This window comes from Myotis nattereri, assembly GCF_964212035.1.
Source record: "Myotis nattereri genome assembly, chromosome: 3".
NCBI lineage: Eukaryota > Metazoa > Chordata > Mammalia > Chiroptera > Vespertilionidae > Myotis > Myotis nattereri.
Genome location: NC_138077.1, coordinates 184595643 through 184617753, shown reverse-complemented (window position 1 = coordinate 184617753; position 22111 = coordinate 184595643).

The window sequence follows — 22111 nt, the reverse complement described above, 5'->3', positions numbered from 1 at the left end:
CGCTTGCTCCACCCCCCGCCCAAGCCTGACACCTCTGACCCAGGCTTCAGGCCTGGGCAAGGGGACCATCATATCCCTCCAATCACCGGCTCCGCCCCCCACCCAGGCCTGATGCCTCTGGCCCAGGCATCAGGCCTGGGCAGGGGACCCCCAGCCCCCCGCCCAGGCCTGATGCCTCGGCCAGAGGAGTTGACCCTCATCACCCTCCGATCACCAATCACCGGATCGGCCCCTTGACCAGGCCTGAGGCCTCCGGCAGAGGTGTCAGGCCTGGGCAGGGAATCCCCAGCTCCCCGTGGTTGCAGGCTCCGCCCCTGCCCAGGCCTAACGCCTCTGGCCAAGGCATTAGGCCTGAGCAGGGGACTCCCAGCTCCCCACGATCTCCCGCTCTGCTCCTGCCCAGGCCTAACGCCTCTGGCCTAGGTGTCCAGCCCGGGCAGCGGGGACCTGCAGTGGCAGCGGGGGTGCCGCGATCGCACGGGCTCCGCCCCTGCCCCTGCAGGACACCTCTGGCTGAGGCGTCTGGCTCAGGCAGCGGGGACCCGCAGCTGCAGCAGGCCCATGATAGTGGGCTCCGCTTTAGGCCCAGGCAAGGGACCCCTAGCTCCTGGGACTTCCAGCTTTGACCGTGCCCAGCTCCCATCGCTGGCTCCACCCCTACTTCCTGCTATCACTGGCCAGGGCGGCAAAGGTGCCTGATTCTCTGATCATGGCTGGGGGGCAGGGTCGCCTTTGCCCTGCCCCCCACCTCTTAGCTCCCCCCTGGGTTTCTGATCACTGTCAGTGGCAGGGGGCTTCTTCCTGCTTTCCCTTTCGCCTCCCTGCATTGTGCCTACATATGCAAATTAGCCGCCATCCTTGTTGGCAGTTAACTGCCATCTTAGTTGGCAGTTAATTTGCATATAGCCCTGACTAGCCAATGAAAAGGGTAACGCCGTATGCCAATTACCATTTTTCTCTTTTATTAGTGTAGATATAGGTTCCCTCACAATAGTCTAAATTAGTTTTGAGCTTGAGAAATAAATTATGATGGTAACTACATTTTGCCAGGCCAGAAAACAAAGGGGAAAATCTCTCTCCTGTGGTTGAGCTAGACCTGAGGGACAGGTGCACTCCAACTCTAGGTAGCAAATGTGTCAAGGCAAGAGATAACCTAAGTGGCCAGTACTAGGGCTCCTAAGGAGAGGACATCAGGGATTTTAATTTCTTCCCTTCATCAAATGTTAGCTGAGCATAACTTGTAGAATCAGGATCCGGGGTCTGTGAGTGCAGATATAATCTGCATTTCCTTCCATGGAGTTGCTCAATTTCATGCTGAAACCCTGGGCCCCCAGCCAGAGCCTGCTTGAGTGACATCCTGGGATGTCTGTCCTGCCATTAAAGTTGTCACTGCCCATGTAAGCTATTGTCTTGTTGTCCAGGGGAATGACCATTGCTCTAGAAATGGAGATGGGAGGAGAGCAGGACCTATTTCTACCATGGCCATGCTTTCCCTTTGCAATGACCAAAGTAGTGGATCCAAACTAGTGACTGGATACCTCCTGTCCCATCCACTTTTGGGAAGCTTTTAAAGAAATACCTGCAAGAAGAAAAGTAGTCTTGAAAAAATAAGATTTATTGAGCTATATGGTAGCCAGAAAAGGATCAAGCCGTGGTGCATGAAATCTAAACCACTAGCAATAGCACCAGATAGAGAAGGCAACATGCTTGCCATAGGAATTAACAGACTCTAAAAAAAAAAAATTTAAGGCTTTTTTGAGAGAGAGAGAAAGAGAGAGAGAGAGAGAGAGAGAGAGAGAGAGAGAGAGAGAGAGAGAGAAACAGCAGTCAGACCTCTGTCACCTCCCCCATGCACCAGAGCATTTACCAGACTGGGGATCAGGAGGCACATAAGGGGTGAGAGGTTTAGCACCATCTGATTGCAAGTCAAGCCTCTCCTCTATAGCACACTCACGGAGTAGGGTCTGCTTGAATGCTGCTTACACAGGGTGACATCACCAATGTAGTGACACATGCAAACACCAGCACAGTCCCTTGCACCCTGACATCTCAATCCCCAAACCCTGCACTGAGCCTGCTGGGTATGGCTCAGTTGGTTGGAGTGTTGTCCCATATACCGAAAAGCTGTGAGTTGGATTCCCAGTCAGGGCACATACCTAGGTTTTGAGTTTGATCCCCAGTTGGGGTACATACAAAGGCAACCAATTAATGTTCTCTCTCTCTCTCTCTCTCTCTCTCTCTCTCTCTCTCTCTCTCTCTCTCCAATAAGCAAATCCTTCAGTGAGAATTTAAAAAAAAATACTTCAGGTCACAAAGGTAAGGAAGTGCATTATAGGAACTTGAAGGGGACTAAACAGGCAGGCAGCCCCGAGGAGGACACTGTGGTCCACACCCTGGACTACTGGCCCTTCCTGGTCATTGTCAGCTGGCAGTTTGTCTTAAGTGACCTCCTACAAGCCTCTCACCTCCAAGTCTCTCTGTCATAATGTTTTAGGTTGAAATCAGGCTCTTCCATGGCATCACAAGAAAAGAATTCAAAGGATCCACACACCAGAGATTATGGTGTGGTAAGGTGATTTATTAGGGTGGAAATAGACCTCTGGGTTTCCAATGTCCCATCTCCATCCACTGGCCATGGGAAATGTCCAATCCTGTCTTCAGCAAGGCCAAGACAAAAGCCAGTGTCCAGATTTCTGCTTCATATTAAAGCTTAGTCCTTTTGGAGGCCACACAGTCTACCATGGCCCAGATTGCTGGTAGGCCTGCATGGTCACGTGTTCCCTAGTGAGAGAGAACATGAACGAACTGGGCAAGTGTGGGCCATCAAAAGAGAGAGAGTTTCTTTGTTCCCTGGGATTTTAACCAGGAGCTTTTTCAAAATAACCAACCTACTTCCAAAGTTTACGCAGGCTTGCATTGGCTCCATGCCGTAGCCAATGATTCCCTCCCTCCCCTGCTCCCAGGTTAGACTGACAGGCCTTATAGACAAACATTTCTCCTGTGTCATTTTTACTTTATTTCCCATGTTCTTATCTCCCGCTGTGTTCTATCCATTCCCCCAGTGATCTGTAGGGAATGGACCGGTGGTTCCCTGGTGGGGAGTGTGACGCTGTAGCTTCCTGGTGAAGCAAACAGGCTCAGTGTTCCCAGCAGACCATGCTTAACAATGCCTGACTTCCCTTGCTCTCTTCCTTTTTCATAATATTTAGCTAACTATGGTAACACTAATAGCCACTGTGGGCTCAGAAAGACAGAAAAGTGTCCAGCAGCAGGACACCCACAGGACTAGGATGGTGAATCTGCCAGAAATATAGGCTCTATCCTCAGTGCCAGAGAAAACACAGAAGTCTATGGTCTGGGGGCTTAGTCACCCCATGACCAGGCTAGGCAACAATTAGAGATGCCAAACCCAAGCCATGGTGGATAGAAAATTGTCTTTTAGATCTGTGGAAATTTAAATAACAGATCATCTCAAACTGATTAAGAGAGAGATGGGGGGGAGGAAGGAAGGAAGGAAAACTAGGAAAAAGAGAGGGAGGAAGGAAGGGAGAGAAAGAAGTTAGAAAGAAAAAAGAAATTGACCCCTCATAGCTGTTTAAGCATTCAGTTTTATGTAAATACTAGAGGCCCAGTGCACGAATTTGTGCACAGGTTGGGCCCCTCTAGCTGGCCTGCAGGGATCGGGCCAAAACCCTCAGTCCAACACCGCCTGCAGATCTTATCTGCTGCTCCCACTCATCCCAGACCCACTGTGCCTGCCGCAGGCTTGCACCCAATCAGTCCCGATTAGGAGAGGCTCCTGCTGCTGCAGCAGCGCTCCCCAGCCATGAGCCCTGCATCTGGTGCTCTCCCAAGGGGAGTGGCCTGTGGGATCAGGCTGAAACCAACTCTCCAACATCCCCTAAGGGGTCCTGGATTGCGAGAGGGTGCAGGCCAGGTTGAGGGACCCCACAGTGATTGGGCTAGGGAGGGGTACCAGGAGGGCTCCAAGGTGTGTCCGGCCCATCTCGCTCAGTCCCAATTGGCTGCCCCCCAGCAGCAAGCTAACCTATCAGTCGGAGCATCTGCCCCCTGGTGGTGAGTGCACATCACAGTGAGCAGTTGAGCAGCGTTAGCATATCATTAGCATATTATGCTTTGATTGGTTGTTTGGTTGTTCTGCTGTTCAGTCTATTTGCATATTACCCTTTTATTATATAAGGATTGTTAACCTTAGGCTGGGAGGGTGGTTTGTTACAGGGTTTAGGTAATGATGGCAGGACTATGTCTCTTCTAGAATTTCACAACCCAAGGATGTGTACCTAAGAGAAAAGAGCTGCTCCTGCCTGGGATTCATGATTCCCGTTTAGCTCTCACCTAATCTTCCCAGGATCACCTTCATGTTGTCAGGGCTCAATCTGAACTTGTTCCCCATAGCCAGCGAGAACAGGCACACGGAAATGTCTCTACCCTTTTCTGAAGCTGTTCTAGCTCCTGGTCCTTTTGGATCAGGAGCTACAAGGGAAAGAAAATCAATAGAACCTTCCTCTTTAGGTCCAGCTCTTGGAGTGGTGGTGAAGGGTCGTTTGGCCACAGTTTGGAGCTGTTTCTGATGAACCTGGTTCTGATCTGGATTCTTGCTCTCTTGCCAAGGCTTGGTCTAAGGAGGGAAGGAAAAGCAAAGGCAAAGGTGTTATAGGGAATGGTGACAAGTTCAGTGTAGATGAAGAGTAAAATGACAGGTGAGCAGTGGGAGACAAAGATGAAAGTAAGGGAAGGGGTGTAATGTCTGATGAGCCATGCGTTCCATAATGAGCAAGAGGACATTACATAGGCAGTGCCTACTTCACGCCCATGGTGGTTCTGAAGCAAGGTATTGACATTATCCCACAGGCCACTGAGTGAAAGGCATTTTGCTGTCAGAGTGTCTAGCTGGAAGGTCTGACCCATAACCCTGGCAGCAGCATGACTTGAGAGGAGGGATCAGATTGGAAATAATTTTCAAAGGTAGAATCAGGAGTTTGTTAGTCAGAACAGGAAGAGAAAGGATCTGTCAACACTTCAGAAAAGTTACCAGTAACCCCTCAGGGTGCATAGTGCCAGTTAACCCCATGGACACCACTAGGCTCATTAAAAAATCTGAGTCAGACCCTGTGTAGAGCCTACGTTTCCTCAAAAATACCAAGTACATATAAGAAGCAGCCATACTCGGGTGGGAGCGGGGAGAACAAATACTTTCTGAGCCCCCAAAATAAAGAGAATTGACTTAGGGGCTTCCACCCTGAATTTCAAAATATGGGCTAATGATAGGCATTTGGATCCATACCTTGATTATGAGTTACCTATCTGGGCCCAGATATTAGTATCCTTTTGTACCTCAGGTGGGTCTCTCTGACTTATGTAACTTAACCCTATCCCAGACATTAAATTTTTCTGATTTCTCAACCCAGTCCATTTCAGACTGGCTAGTCATCTGATCTCCACTCTCTCCTTCTCTACATCCTCCTTCCTTGGTAGTTCCTGCATGCCCTCCAACCAGTTCTGAGAGAATTCTGGCCAGAAAATATCTGGCACAAATGTAAAACATACTGTTGACCTTAAACAAACAGAAAGCCAGATATTTCTCCAGCAAATATTTAGGTTTATTTAGGAAGAATCACAATTTTGGACATGAGGTCTAATGATGAACCACATGCAAATCTTGAGAAACATAAGAAAGGAAAGTCTGTTATAGAGAAGAACAGAATGTTGGGAGAGCCTTTATAAAAAGAGTTCTTGTTGAGCTCAGTGACCCATGTACTACATAGAGTTCCCCTTCTGGCCTCCTAATTTCATTTTAAATGAGGTTTCTTTTTGTTAATTTTTACAATACATATGCCAGTCCCTTTGCAATGACTGCCAAGAGACCAAGCTGGGACAGGAACACGTATTTAGCTTTGCTTTCACATTTGGCTCAGTCTGGGAACTCTCTTTGGCTCCATGTCCTTATCTGTGAAATGAATCTTAAGTTGCCCTAAGATTGGGAGAGGATCAAGTGAGAGACTATTTCTGAAAATGATATGTTTATGTCAGCTCTTAATATTTCTACTTCCTTATGTTCCAGGTATGGCTTATTATTTTTTTAATTTTTACAATATTATGTTACTTTCTGGTGTACAACCCAGTGATTAAACATAGAACTTACAAAGTGATTACCCTGTAAATCTAGTACCCATATGACACCATATTTTGTTATTACAATATTATTGACTATACTCCCTATGCTGTACTTTACATCCCTATGGCCATTCTGTAACTACCAATTTGTACTTCTTAATCCCTTCACCTTTTTCACCTAGCCCCAAACCCCCTCCAATCTGGCAACCATCAAAATGTTCTCTGTACCTAAGAGTCTGTTTTTATTCTGCTTGTTTATTTATTTGTTTATTTTTTTAGATTCTATATAGGATTGAAATCATGTAGCATTTGTCTTTCTCTGTCTACTTATTTCACTCAGCACAATACCCTCCAGGATGATCCATGCTGTTGCAGATGGCAAGATTTCATTCTTCTTTATGGCTGAGTCACATTCCATAGGTACCATTTCTTTATCCATTCATCTATTGATGGACCGTTAGGTTGCTTCCATATCTTGGCTATTGTAAATACTGCTGCAATGAACAAATGGATGTGTGTTGCTTTTTGATTTAGTGTTTTAAATTTTGGATAAATACTCAGAAATGGAATTGCTGAGCCCTCCTTCATCTCTTCTTATAGCTTTTGTTCTAAAGTCTATTTTGACTGGTATAAGTATTGCTACCCCAGATTTTCCCCCCATTTTCATTAAACATATTTTCCCATCCTATCACTTTCTATCTGTGTATATCTTTCATTCTAAGATGAGTCTCTTGTAGACAGTGTATATAGGGGTCTTGCTTTGTTATCCCTTCAGCCACCATATGTCTTTTAATTAGAGCATTTAATCCATTTTTATTAAAGTATTTGTTGATAGATACATATTTATTGCCATTTTATTACATTTTATCTTTTTTTCTTCTTTTTCTTAAAAAGGGCCCTGTAATATTTCATGTAATTCTGATTTGGTGGTGATGAACTCCTTTATCTATTTCTTATCTCGGCAGCTCTTTGTCCTTCTATTCTAAATTATAGCCGTGCTGGGTAATCTTGGTTGTATATCCTTGCTTTGCAATACTCTGAGTATTTTGTGCCAATCCCTTCTGGCCTGAAACGTTTCTGGTGAGAAATCATGCCGGGGTCCAACCCCAGCGGGTCCAGGGGTCCCCAAAGGTGTGGACGGAGTCGGCGAAGAAGGAAGGACACAGAGACAGCGTTCAGTTGATCAGCAGCCTAGCCAGGATCTCCAGCCAGGATCTCCAGCCAAGTTCTGGTCTGGATCTCCAGAGAGGTTCTGCTTAGGATCTCCAGCCAGGTTCTGTGTCCATGTTCTCTTGCTAGGTTCTCCAGGTTCTCCAGCCAGGTTCAGTCACCAGGTTCTAGTCAGGTTCTCTTGCCAAGTTCTGTAGTCAGGTTCAGTCCAGGATCTTTTGCCATGTTCTCTTGCTAGGTTCTGTCTCTAGGTTCTGAGGCCAGTTTCTGTCCAGGATCTTTTGCCATGTTCTCTCCAGCGAAGTTCTTCTGTCTCTAGAGAACGTTCTGTGTAGGTTCTGTGCCAATTTCTGTCTCTCTCTGTGTGTCTTGCTGTCTTGTTACATCTGTATTTATACCAGTTGATTCAATCCTATCAATCTCTATTACAAAGGTTAGGGCGTTTCTTATCTCCATTCCAGGGAGTAAAGATTATGTAGCTTAAGCATGATTGTTCATAGTTAAAGTGATTAATTACCCGCCTGGCACTTAGTTAAGAGGTTTTATTCCCTCCCTAACTTCAGGGGAAAATCCCTACCTGGGGAAACAACCTTTCTCAGAGACCTTGGTTAAAACACATAGTGCCAAGAAGGTGAGCAAACATATTAAAAACAGTATGCCATATATGCCAGGTCCCTTGAAACAGCAAGCATGGACTGGCGACCGGCAAATTCCCCCTTTTTTATTTTTTTAAAAGCCAGGCATTAAAAAGAAAAACCTGAAATGCTCTCTTGTATCCATTTTAAGAGTAAGATTGGCGCTTTCCGCTATTACCTGAGGCCTGATCTATCACCCCAGGGAGAGCTTGCCAATCCTGCACTTTCCCGGGGTGGAAAGGCTGCAGTGGGGTTAAGGATAAGGCTCCTTGGGCCTACCTCCTCCCATGCCTTTACATTTACCTTTCCTTCCTCAGAAAAGCATGGACATACTTCTTGTATAGAACGTTCTGTCTGACTAGGAGTAACCTTAATTCCTCTGCTAGCAAGCATATGTGTTAAAAGATCAATACAGAGTCTTATTTCTTTAGACTCAGTATGGCACATCTTCTTAATCTAAAGATCAATACAGAGTCTTATTTCTTTAGACTCAGTATGGCACATCTTCTCAATCTAAGAATCAATACAGAGTCTTCTTTCTTTGGACTCAGTATGGCACATCTTCTCAATCTAAGTTCTGGACTATCCACCTTCTTACCCTATTTATCCTCTATAGGGGGGGTCTCAAGCACCCTGGTGGAGTCCTATCCGTCCCGAATGTGGGGGTTCTCAATGGGGGTGGGGGGCTTACCTAGGGGAATCCTGTTCCAAGGGTTCCCAAAGGTGTGGACGGAGTCGGCGAAGACTATCCACCCTCTTCCTATGGTGGAGTCCTATCCGTCCCGAGTGTGGGGCGCTTACCTAGGGGTCCCTGTTCGGGCGCCATATGCCGGGGTCCAACCCCAGCGGGTCCAGGGGTCCCCAAAGGTGTGGACGGAGTCGGCAAAGAAGGAAGGACACGGAGACAGCGTTCAGTTGATCAGCAGCCTAGCCAGGGTCTCCAGCCAGGATCTCCAGCCAAGTTCTGGTCTGGATCTCCAGAGAGGTTCTGCTTAGGATCTCCAGCCAGGTTCTGTGTCCATGTTCTCTTGCTAGGTTCTCCAGGTTCTCCAGCCAGGTTCTGTGGCCAAGTTCCCTTGCTAGGTTCTCCAGCCAGGTTCTGTAGTCAGGTTCAGTCCAGGATCTTTTGCCATGTTCTCTCGCTAGGTTCTGTCTCTAGGTTCTGAGGCCAGTTTCTGTCCAGGATCTTTTGCCATGTTCTCTCCAGCGAAGTTCTTCTGTCTCTAGAGAACGTTCTGTATAGGTTCTGTGCCAATTTCTGTCTCTCTCTGTGTGTCTTGCTGTCTTGTTACATCTGTATTTATACCAGTTGATTCAATCCTATCAATCTCTATTACAAAGGTTAGGGCGTTTCTTATCTCCATTCCAGGGAGTAAAGATTATGTAGCTTAAGCATGATTGTTCATAGTTAAAGTGATTAATTACCCGCCTGGCACTTAGTTAAGAGGTTTTATTCCCTCCCTAACTTCAGGGGAAAATCCCTACCTGGGGAAACAACCTTTCTCAGAGACCTTGGTTAAAACACATAGTGCCAAGAAGGTGAGCAAACATATTAAAAACAGTATGCCATATATGCCAGGTCCCTTGAAACAGCAAGCATGGACCGGCGACCGGCAAAATCAGCTGACAGTCTTGAGGGAGTTCCCTTGTAGGTAACTAATTGCTTTTTTTTTTTTTTAATATATTTTATTGATTTTTTACAGAGAGGAAGGGAGAGTGGTAGAGAGTTAGAAACATCGATGAGAGAGAAACATCGATCAGCTGCCTCCTGCACATCCCCCACTGAGGATATGCCCGCAACCCAGGTACATGCCCCTGACCGGAATCGAACCTGGGACCCTTCAGTCCGCAGGCCGACGCTCCATCCACTGAGCCAAACCGGTTTCGGCACTAATTGCTTTTCTCTTGCTACTTTTAAGATCCTCTCTGTGTCTTTAAACTTTGACATTTTAATTATGATGTGTCTTGGTGTGGGCCCTTTTCTTTTTTTTTAATTTAGTGTTTAAGGTATTACATACGTGTCCACTTCCCTCCATTACCCTCCCAAACCGCCCCCCACACTCATGTCCTCACCCCCTTGTTGTCTGTTTCCATTGGTTAGGCTTATATGCATGCATACAAGTCCTTTGGTTGATCTATGTGGGCCCTTTTCAATTCACTTTATTTGGGACTCTCTACTTCCTGAACTATGTCTAGTTCCTTCACCTGATTAGAAAAGTTTTCTGTCATTATGTTTTCATATAGGTGTTCATGCCTTGCTCTCTCAGTTCTCTTTCTGGCACTCCCATGATGCCAATGTTGCTATGCTTGAAGTTGTCCCAGAGGCTCCTTAAACTATCCTCATTTTTTTAAATTCTCTTTTCTTTTTGCTATTTGAATTGGGTGTTTTCTGCTTCCTTATCTTCCAAATAGCTGAGTTGACGCTCTGCTTTGTCTACTCTATTGTTGATTCCCTGTGATGTATTCTTCATTTCAGTTAGTGCAGTGGTTCTCAACCTTCCGGCCCTTTAAATACAATTCCTCATGTTGTGACCCAACCATAAAATTATTTTCGTTGCTACTTCATAACTGTAATGTTGCTACTGTTATGAATCGTAATGTAAATATCTCATATGCAGGATGGTCTTAGGCGACCCCCGTGAAAGGTTCGTTCAACCGCCAAAGGGGTCACCACCCACAGATTGAGATCTGCTGAGTTAGTATATTCATTTCTTCATAGTGGTTCTTTTTTATGTATTCTATCTTCATTTTTATATTTCCTCTTAGTTGAAATTCTCACAGAGTTCATCTACTCTTCCCCTATATTCATGGAGCATCCTTATAACAAGTATTTTGAACTCTACAGCTGGTAGATTGCTTGTCTCCATTCTGTTAGTTTATTTTCTGAAATTTTTATTCTGTTCTTTCATTTGAGACATGTTTCTTTGTCTCCTTATTTTGGCAGTATCCCTTTGTTTGTTTCCATGTATCAGGTTGAGCTACTCTGTATTCTAGTTTTGGTAGAGTGGCCTTATGTAGTAAGTGTCCTATAGGACCCAGTGACACAGTTTTCGGGGTCACCCGAGCTGGGCACTCCGATGTGCCTTTTGTGTGGGCTGTGCGCACCCTCCTGTTGTAGTTCAGCTTGATTGCTATTGGCACGTCAATGGAAGGGATATATGCCCAGGCTGATCAGCTGGAAGTACAGTGGAGGATATGCTATACAGAGTGACCCCATAGAGCAGGACTTGCTTCAGCACAGCTCTGAGGCCCAGTGAGTCCACATCATGAGGGTGTTGCTTGTGGAGGTAGCTAGTGGTGCTCAGGTGGCATCTGAAGATTTTCACTGTTATGTGCTGGTTCAGGGCCTCCTGTGAGGAGCATGCCAAGGTCAGCCACTGCCTGTGCCCTGCTCAGGGTCATCCAGCATGAGCTACAGAGCAATTAACAGATGGCTGCTATTTGAGCTGGGCTTGGAAGTGTCCAGGGGAGGTCAAGGTTCAAACTAAGGCCAGCTACCACTAATGTGAGTCCTGGGGCCACTTACCAAGAGGTATAGGACATTATGAGTCAAGATACTGCTTGTTTGGGGTTTGTGAATTTTTAAGAGATTTCAGGATGTGTGAGCCAAAAAAAAAGCTGTTTATATGAAAAAGGTACTAGTGGCCGAAACCAGTTTGGCTCAGTGGATAGAGCGTCGGCCTGCGGACTGAAGGGTCCCAGGTTCGATTCTGGTCAAGGGCATGTACCTGGGTTGCGGGCATATCCCCAGTGGGAGATGTGCAGGAGGCAGCTGATCGATGTTTCTCTCTCATTGATGTTTCTAACTCTCTATCTCTCTCCCTTTCTCTCTGTAAAAAATCAATAAAATATATTTTTTTAAAAAAAGAAAAAGAAAAAGGGACTAGTGGAAGTTCAAATTGGGTGGGGCATGGTCTTAGGAAATCATAAGGCAGGGGCAAACAATGTCAGCCAAGTGGATGGAGACACAGGTATGGCACCTGTCTGCTGGTTCTGTCAGTGGGATGACTCAGCAAAGGAACTATGGTCTTTGCCAGCACTGCTGTCTGTGAGAAAACTTCCCCACAAGCCATCACCCTTGCCACAACCTTTCCCAGCAAGGGTTCAGGATCTGAAGAAGGGACTGTGCACAAATGAAAACACTAGACAAGAAATATGAATTTGGAAGGCATGGGGAACCATATGGAAACCTCTCTCTAGAGGAGAAGCTCACTGAAACCCTGGTCTTGTCAGCTTTTATTCACTTGAATACACATTTGCCCTTTAGAAATGCATACAGGCAAATCAAAGGTAAAGTTTGGTAAACAGTAAAAGGATTATCAGGTTAGGGAATTGCCTTCAGCCACTGAGCCGGAAGCAGGGCAATATTATGCTGATTTTCAGCCCTGCTGAATATCAAAGTCCATTGGTCTTCCAATGGGTCTTTTGCATTAATGTTAACTACTGTTGGTTTTAGTCTCTGGCAACCCTGAAGCCAGATATTTCAGTTCTTCCCAGTATGTCTCTGGAGCCTTTTGATGACTGTACCTGAACTGGAGCTCAGAGCAAATGAGTCTAAGTAAGTCTGTGTGTGTGCCTTTTAAGAATAACACATGGGACTGAAGCAGCCTTCTGTCTCACTCAGCTACAATCCTTATTGATTTTGAAAGTAAAAAGTTATGGGGGTTCTCTTCCCACCATTGTAAACCTGGGAGGTGGGGGGCAGATGTAGGGGTGGGATCCCTCACTCCTCAGGGGGCACCTCCACTGCCTAGATATAGCTCCCAATTTTTAACCAACACAGATGGGTATAGAACCAGCTCATTCTGCCTCTCTGCCCCTCTTACCATCTCAATGTGGCTTCTTCCACAGATTCTTAGCTATTGGACTTCTGTTCAGCTAGACTTCAGGTGGTTCTGAATGATGGTTGTTTGGTAGTTTAGTTGTAATTTTGATGTGGCATGAGAGGATGCGAGTACTGCATTGCCCTAGTCCACTGCCTTGACTGGAAGCCTGCAGGTGTGGATTTTTTTTGAAAAATAATAAGATTCTAAAAGTCTGATTGTCTCCAAAGTAAGTGAATTTGTCAGAAACAAAAAACTGTGGTACATCAGCAGATGAGTGGATTAGAAAACTGTGGTACATCTATACAATGGAATACTATGCTGCTGTAAAAAAGAAGGAATTCTTACCATTTGCAACAGCATGGATGGAACTGGAGAGCATTATGCTAAGCAAAATAAGCCAGTCAGAGAAAGATAAATATCACATGATCTCACTCATTATTGGAATATAATGAACAACATAAACTGATGAACAAAAACAGAAACAAAGTCATAGAAGCATCGAATAGACTGTCCAACCTATGAGGGAAGGTGGGAGTGAGGGAGTAAGAGATCAATCAAAGGACTTGTATGCATGCATATGAGCATAATCAATGGACACAGATGGGATGAGGAGGGGGGTGAGGGTATGTACTGGGGGTTGGAGGCAGCCGGGGAAAGGTCAATGGGGGAAAAAGGAGATTTATGTAATACATCCTGTATAATAAAAGCCTAATATGCTAAGTGTCCAGTCGTCCAGTCGACTGTTCAAACAATCAAAGCATAATATGTTAATGATATGCTAAGGCCTCTCAATCACTTGCTATGATGTGCACTGACCATCAAGGGGCAGATAGTCAGCCAGTCAACCAGTTGCTATGACGCGCACTGACCACCAGGGGGCAGGTGCTCTGACCGGTAGGTTAGCTTGCTGCTGGGGTCCGGCCAATTGGGACTGAGTGAGACGGACCAGACATGCCCTGGAGCCCTCCCACGGTCCCTCCCCGGCTGGCCAACCTCCCGCATCCCTCCCCTGCCCTGATCATGGGTGGGTGGGTGGGAGGTAACCAAAGACCATCCTATATAATAAAAGACTAATATGAAAATCGACCAAATGGTGGAACGACTGGTCACTATGACGTGCACTGACCACCAGGGGGCAGACAATGCAGGAGCTGCCCCTTGGTGGTCAGTGTGCTCCCACAGGGGAAGTGCCACTCAGCCAGAAGCCCGGCTCATGGCTGGCAAGCGCAGCCGCAATGGTGGGAGCCTCTCCCACCTCCATGGCAGCGCTAAGGATGTCCGACTGTTGGCTTAGGTCTGTTCCCTGCAGGGAATGGGACTAAGGCATCAGTCGGACATCCCCCGAGGGCTCCCGGACTGCGAGAGGACACAGGCTGGGATGAGGGACCCCCCACCCCCGTGCACGAGTTTCGTGCACCAGGCCTCTAGTTAACCAATAAAGAATTTAAATTTTTTTTTAAGTATTAAAGTCTTTTATTTATTTAAAGTCTTTTATTAGGTCTTGTTACCTAATTCATTTCTGTGCATTTGAACATCCTTCTTTCTGCTAAAATGGTTTTGACTATGTTTTCTAGTTCTTTAGCAGCACATACAATAATTTCCAGCTTTTAGCTTCATTCTAGGGGAAAGGCCACTACACCACTTTCTCAGTAGTGGGCTGTTGTGGCTGGTTCATTCCGAGTTTTTGAAAATGTAAGGATTAAGGCATTTAAGAGAAGATCTAAACCATGGTTAATCATTCACTTAATTTACATTCACTAAGTGGAAAATATGTGGTAGCTAGTAAGCAACATGACAATGTCTCTAGCCCTTTGCATATTTGTTTATTGATGGAATATATTTGTTCAGAATACATATTTTTTTGTTTAGTGTAGATTTTTTTATGACTGAATGGATGAACGATATGCACCTTATTTCACTTCCCTGGGTCTCCCTGGCTAGAACCCTTGATTCTCCAATAATTGCAATACTGAAATTCATGTGTGCACTCACAGCTTCAACACAGTGCTCAATGTTCTTCATTTGTCATCTCATGTAATTCTCCCAATATCTGTCGATGATAGGTGCTATTGTCATTCCCTTTTGCCATTGGGAGAACTAAGGCTTGGAGAAGTTGACATTTAGTTAAATACCACATGAGTCCAGGAGTGATGTTCCATTCACAGAGGCATCACATTGCAGGAAGCTGGGCAGCAGTTTGATTTGAAAGTAGATCTGAAACAAAGCAGGGTAATTTTTGCAGACATTAATCCACACATCCCAGTTTCCTGCTCCCATTTATTGGCTCAGTGATCTCGTGCCTTGGGCAGGATTAATGCAGGGCAGGAACAGGGCAGAAATGCCAGTTCTCACACTGGCTGAGCATATGCAGATTGACATGTTACCAACTCTGTGAGGATTTTTAGGCAAAAGGGTTATAATCAATCATCATTTTTGTTATGCGGTGACAGTGAGATTATTTAGCAATTATAATACTTTAAAATCTAAACTATAGATGCTGAAATACTTGCATTTCTTCCTCCAACCCAGTTATTTCAAGTGGACAAAAACCTATTACAAGAAAATATAAATGTTGCAAAGAAAAAATCAAGCGACCCATCAGAAATATTACCAATACAATTAAGTCTTTGAATAAATTCAGTAAAAATAAAATTGAAAAATTAATACTGCAATTCTGCTGAGATCATTATAATAAATACAACATACATGCAAGTTTTGCAAAACAGGTTCTTCACTAATTTTATTTTGATAATCCCAATCTTTGTTGATATAGTGGACCATATTTCTTCATATTAAAAATTTTAAGTAGCACAATGGGAGAACCATGATTAATAGAGTTAGTGCTAATAACCACGGAAGTTCAACAACTGAAAAAAAATGGAAGTATTAACACATTTATAATTTGGCTCAAATTATGTAGTTGCAAAACCATATAAATTCTAGAATAAAAAGGCAGTAAAAATCTCAGACACCTCACATAGCAATGTTTTTTGCTGGTATATCTTCTATGACAAGGGAAACACAGGAAAAAATAAATAAATGGGACTACATCAAACTAAAAAGATTCTGCACAGCAAAATAAACCATCAACAAAATGAAAAGGGAACACACTGCATGGGAGAACATATTTGCCAATGATACATCTGATAAGGGGTTAATTTCCAAAATATATAAAGAACTTGTATAACTCAACACTAGGACAACAAACAATCCAATTAAAAAATGAGCAAAGGATCTGAATAGACACTTTTCCAAAGAGGACATGCAGATAGTCAATAGACATATGAAAAAATGCTCAATATCACTAATCATCAGGGTGATGCAAATTAAAACTACAATGAGCTATCACCTCACACCACCAAAGAGCAACAGTGGAGAACCAAGATGGCGGCATAGGTTAACGCCGGAGTTTGCTGCTTTGAACAACTACTTCAAAAGTGAAACTAAAAGACAGAACGGACATCACCCAGAACCACTGGAACGCTGGCTGAATGGAAGTCCTACAACTAGGAGGAAAGAGAAAAGCATACGGACACTCAGAGGAGGCGCAGTGCTGAAGTCAAATTCTGAGGTGCGGAGTGCGCGCGCGGAGCGGGCTGGCGGCGGAGGGCGCGGTTGGCGTTTTCAATCGGGAGGGAGTCGCAGACTCTGAGCTCCAGATACAGGCGAGTCTTTAGGGACCCAGACTCAAACGGGAGAAGCGGGACTGCCTGGCTTCGGTCAGAGCGAGTGCAGCTTTCTCTCCGAGCTTTGCAGCGGGTGCTGGGACTCAGAGAGGCAGAGCCCCTGGGGACAGGACTGAGAGCCGCCATCACTGCTCTCTCCGGCCCACCCTGTTGATCCTGTGCGACCCGCCCCGCCCAAGCCCTGCACAGAGGCATTTGCCGGATAGCCTCAGGCAAAGGCTAGATTAGCACCTCCCTAGAGGACAGAAGTTCTCTCACTGCTGACACAGCTGATTCTCATAGCCACTTGGCCTGGAGGTCAAACCCTCCCTGGAATTAGCTACAAGATTTAACTATAAGACTGTGCACAAAGACCACTAGGGGGTGCACCAAGAAAGCATAACAAAATGCGGAGACAAAGAAACAGGACAAAATTGTCAATGGAAGATCTAGAGTTCAGAACCACACTTTTAAGGTCTCTCAAGAACTGTTTAGAAGCCGCCGATAAACTTAATGAGATCTACAAGAAAACTAATGAGACCCTCGATGTTATATTGGGGAATCAACTAGAAATTAAGCATACACTGACTGAAATAAAGAATATTATACAGACTCCCGACAGCAGAACAGAGGAGCGCAAGAATCAAGTCAATGATTTGAAATGCGAGGAAGCAAAAAACACCCAACCGGAAAAGCAAAATGAAAAAAGAATCCAAAAATGCGAGGATAGTGTAAGGAGCCTCTGGGACAGCTTCAGGCGTACCAACATCAGAATTATAGGGGTGCCAGAAGATGAGAGAGAGCAAGATATTAAAAACCTATTTGAAGAAATAATGACAGAAAACTTCCCTCACCTGGTGAAAGAAATGGACTTACAGGTCCAAGAAGCGCGGAGAACCCCAAACAAAAGGAATCCAAAGAGGACCACACCAAGACACATCATCATTAAAATGCCAAGAGCAAAAGATAAAGAGAGAATCTTAAAAACAGCAAGAGAAAGAAACTCAGTTACCTACAAGGGAATACCCATACGACTGTCAGCTGATTTCTCAACAGAAACTTTGCAGGCCAGAAGGGAGTGGCAAGAAATATTCAAAGTGATGAATACCAAGAACCTACAACCAAGATTACTTTATCCAGCAAAGCTATCATTCAGAATTGAAGGTCAGATAAAGAGCTTCACAGATAAGGAAAAGCTAAAGGAGTTCATCACCACCAAATCAGGATTATATGAAATGCTGAAAGGTATCCTTTAAGAAGAGGAAGAGGAAGAAAAAGGTAAAGATACAAATTATGAACAACAAATATGCATCTATCAACAAGTGAATCTAAGAATCAAGTGAATAAATAATCCGATGAACAGAATGAACTGGTGATTATAATAGAATGAGGGACATAGAAAGGGAATGGACTGACTATTCTTGGGGGAGAAAGGGGTGTGGGAGATGCGGGAAGAGACTGGACAAAAATCGTGCACCTATGGATGAGGACAGTGGGTGGGGAGTGATTGCGGATGGTGGGGCGGGAACTGGGAGGAGGGGAGTTATGGGGGGAAAAAAGAGGAACAAATGTAATAATCTGAACAATAAAGATTTAATTAAAAAAAAAAAAAACAATGAAAAGTCAAAAAAAAAAAAGGGAATCAGTGAAAAATAAATGTTACTTAAAAATGAAAAAAAAAAAAAAAAGAGCAACAGTAAGTGCTGGCGAGGATGTGGAGAAAAGCGAAACCTCATACACTGTTGGTGGGAATGCAGACTGGTGCAGCCACTATGGAAGACAGTATGGAGTTTCCTCAAAAAATGTAAAATAGAACTGCCTTTTGACCCAGCGATTTCACTTCTAGGAATATACCATAAGAATTCGGAAATACCAATTAGAAAGAATATATGCGCCCCTCTGTTCATAGCAGCATTGTTTATAATAGCCAAGATCTGGAAACAGCTCAAGTGCCCATCAGTAGAGGAATGGATAAAAAAGCTGTGGTACATTTACACAGTGGAATGTTATGCATCTGTTAAAGGAAGGAACTCTTACCCTTTGTGACAGCATGGATGGACCCGGATGTTATTATGATAAGCAAAATAAGCCAGTCAGAGAAAGACAGATACCATATGCTCTCACATGTAGAATATAATAAACAAAATAAACTGATGAACAAAATAGAACCTGAGGCATAGATACATGAAACAGACTGAAGAACTCAGAAGAGAGGGAGGTGCAGAGGACTGGATAAAACAAGGTGAAGAGATTAGCTAAAGAACATATATGCATAGTCCATGGGCACACACAGTACTGTGGTCGGGGGCCAGGCTGGGTAGAGATGGGCAAGGGGCGGAATATATCTGTAAGAAAATCAACAATAAAAAATTTTAAAGATGCACTCCTATAGACAAACCATGTTTTTAACTTTATTCTTTGTCAAGTTTTACTTTAAAGTTTTAAGGTTCAATATTTGTTTATATAGGGGTTTGGTTTATCAGAATGGATACCATGTTATTAATAAAGTTATTTGCTGTTTACATGTAGAAAAATAAGCTCTTTTGGTGTCCACAGAGAAGTGCGGGTCCTGTTTTCCAATAATGTAGGGACTTGGGTATATTTTCTAATTTTGAGCAAAGCCCAGAATTCATTTTAGTTGGACTAGGTAACTCTGCTCTAAGCTTCAGGAGTTTAAGTAATTTAAGGAAATATGTATATTGGTCATGTGGAAAACTAATTAGAAATAGATTATATGAATTTGGTAATATTGAACACTTCAAAATGTATAATTCAGGTGGATTTTCCTTTTTGTTCTTAAATGTTAATATTTAGCCAATAATAAATGTGGATGAATATCATTAAATATTAGTAAATTTATGACTCATTGTGTGTCTGCAAAATGAGAAGAACTGGCAGGAGATGGGTCTTATGAAACCTTGGAGGCTCCATGTGCTACAGAGGACAGACCAAGGTCAAGTTACTTGGCTTCCTTAGGCTTCAATTTATTTATCTGTAATGGGCGTATGGTAATGCCTACCTGAGGGAATGGAGATATATATGTAAGTGTTCAATATTTTTTGATGTTATTATTATTCCTGATGAGAGTCCAGCTTAGCAAAGGCTCTCATGCCCATAGGTATGTTATTTATTGATACTCAGAGAAAATTACTATTTTTATATTGCACAAATGTGAGGGATTACTGAAGGCAATTGTTAAATTATTATTGAGAATTTATTTAACTTAATGTTATACAAATTGAGGAAAAGAATGAAAAAAATTTTTAATTACCAAATCAAGTGGGTTAAGGTATGAGGAAATGATTCTACTCTTGCTTTAGCTTGCCTGGGAACTTAAACTTTTGAACTCTGTATCTCTCTATCTATATCTATATCTATATCTTTATATCTATCTATGTCTATATAATATATATATATATATATATATATATATATATATAGCCATGTCCATATCTATATCTATCTATAGTTCTATAAGTATATCTCCTACACTCTCTGAAGAATTAAGGAAAGAATGTTCATACCTCCAGACCACCTGAGATCCATTATCTAGAACATTGGATCTGAAAGATTATCATCTCAAACCAATCCAGAGTCTAAGAATGCAGGGCAGATTCTTCCTCAAAATGTACTTTTTACTGTAAGAACTCTCAGCTTTTCTTTCTTCTTTGCTATATTCTGGGTATTTCCCACTTGCAATTCAGGTTTGCAAACCCTAAGACCCTTGAATTAATCTTTGTCATTTATTTCTAGCCAAAGCCTCCCGACTCATTTACCTTCCATCAGCAAAGTGTATTCTTGATCAGATGACTTCAATGTGCTCTTAAATTCAACTATTTTGAGTTGGCACATTTATATTAAAAAGAGAAAGGCTGGTTCTTGAAGTTGTAAAATTGAGTTAATAGAATTGAAAACTGTCTATAAAAGGAAGATTGTGAGTGAGATTTACATTTTGGGCTATTCTCTGTTGTATGAAATGCCACAAAATGTGAAACTCTACATCTGTCCCAACCTTTCCTTCTTCCTTCTACTTCAAGGCCAGTGACCAATTCCAAGCTCTCTCACTCTGCAAGAATTGGGAGCAGGAGGGGGGAAAGAGAGTCTTAACTTCCTTCTAGTCTCAAATCCACAACTGGGTACCATCCGAAGTCTCCTTTTTGACATAGCCAAACTTTTCAGATTTTTTAATACTTTCTCCACAGTCTCAATTAATTGCCATCATATTCACTTCTCAAGCTACTTTATTTTAGCTTCTCTATCAATCATTTCAACAGCTATGGTTACAGCTGCTTCCAATGAACACATTTCAAACTTGAGCCTGTCTCCAGGGCACTCAACATTCATCTTATATTTCAAGTGTCTCAGTGTCTGCTTGTATAATCCATAGCAATCCTTCCAATTATAGCATTTATTCATTTTACTGTATGTCTTTGCTTACCTATCTGTCCCCTCCACCAGACTGTGAACTGTCCCTAGGGAAGGCTTACCCTTGATCCTTGTTTCCTGGCATTGCCAGCACTGGCTCATGTATAGTAAGAGTGGGATTAGCTCTGTGCCTCCTTCCAGAAAATTTCCATTCTCTTACCACCAGGCTGTTTGGGAAGAAAATGATGGAACCATGTATTCTTGGCCCTCTGCATGAAACCTGCTATGTAAATTTCACTGCTTCCTCAATATTTTAAAAACTTGCTTGCCAATGTACTCAACATTAATTGTATAAACCATATGATTCTGCCCCGAGGCTGTGGCTCAGTTGATTGAGTGTCATCCCAGTTCTCTGGCTGGATTCCTAGTCAGGGCATTTGCCTGTGTTTGATCCTCAGGAGGGGCCGTGCACAAGGCAGCTAATCAATGTTTCTATCTCTCTCTCCCGTCCTCTCTAAAATCAATAAAAACATATTTTAAAAATAAATTAAAAACCATATTATTCTGTGACACTGTCAAATAACTTCTAGCTGAGGGACAGAGGTAGGCAAGAGGTGGGAAGGTCTAGGGAAGAGAGAGCTGAAACAGCTGTGGTACAAAATGGAGCAATCGAGGGGCCAGATGAAGTAACTGCCATTGGAGTCTGTCTTAACCATTAACTTGCCAAATAAAATCTAGCTCCAAAGAGTGGTGTAGGTGCTTGGTGATTGGGAGGGGTGCGGGGGGGGGGGGGGGGGGAGAGGGGGACGGCGCAGGAGAGGCAGTGACAGGGAAGAGAATAAGAAGTTATAACAGAGATTGTGTTTATTGTTTACAGCTGTAAATCCAACACTTAACAGGTGCCTATCTTAGCAATAATACACGAATGATTAAGTGAATTGTGGAAAATGCCTATAAAGAAGGCTGGGAGTCGGGGACAGCAACTCGGGAAGCTGGGTCTGTTGGATCCTACTTCAGCATCTACTAAGTAATAAAAATCTCATTCCTTTCTAACTACTTTACTACATTTCCTATTAGGTATGATCAAGAAGTTATGTCTCCTGAGTCCAGAGCTCGATTCATGGGCATGGAATCTGAGCAGTCACATAGACCTCACACTCAGAGGGTGTGTTTGGTTTAGTGCTCAACTGTCTTCATCTCATTAATAAACTTTTTAAATATATTTTATTGATTTTTTTACAGAGAGGAAGGGAGAGGGATAGAGAGTTAGAAACATGGATGAGAGAGAAACATCGATCAACTGCCTCCTGCACAC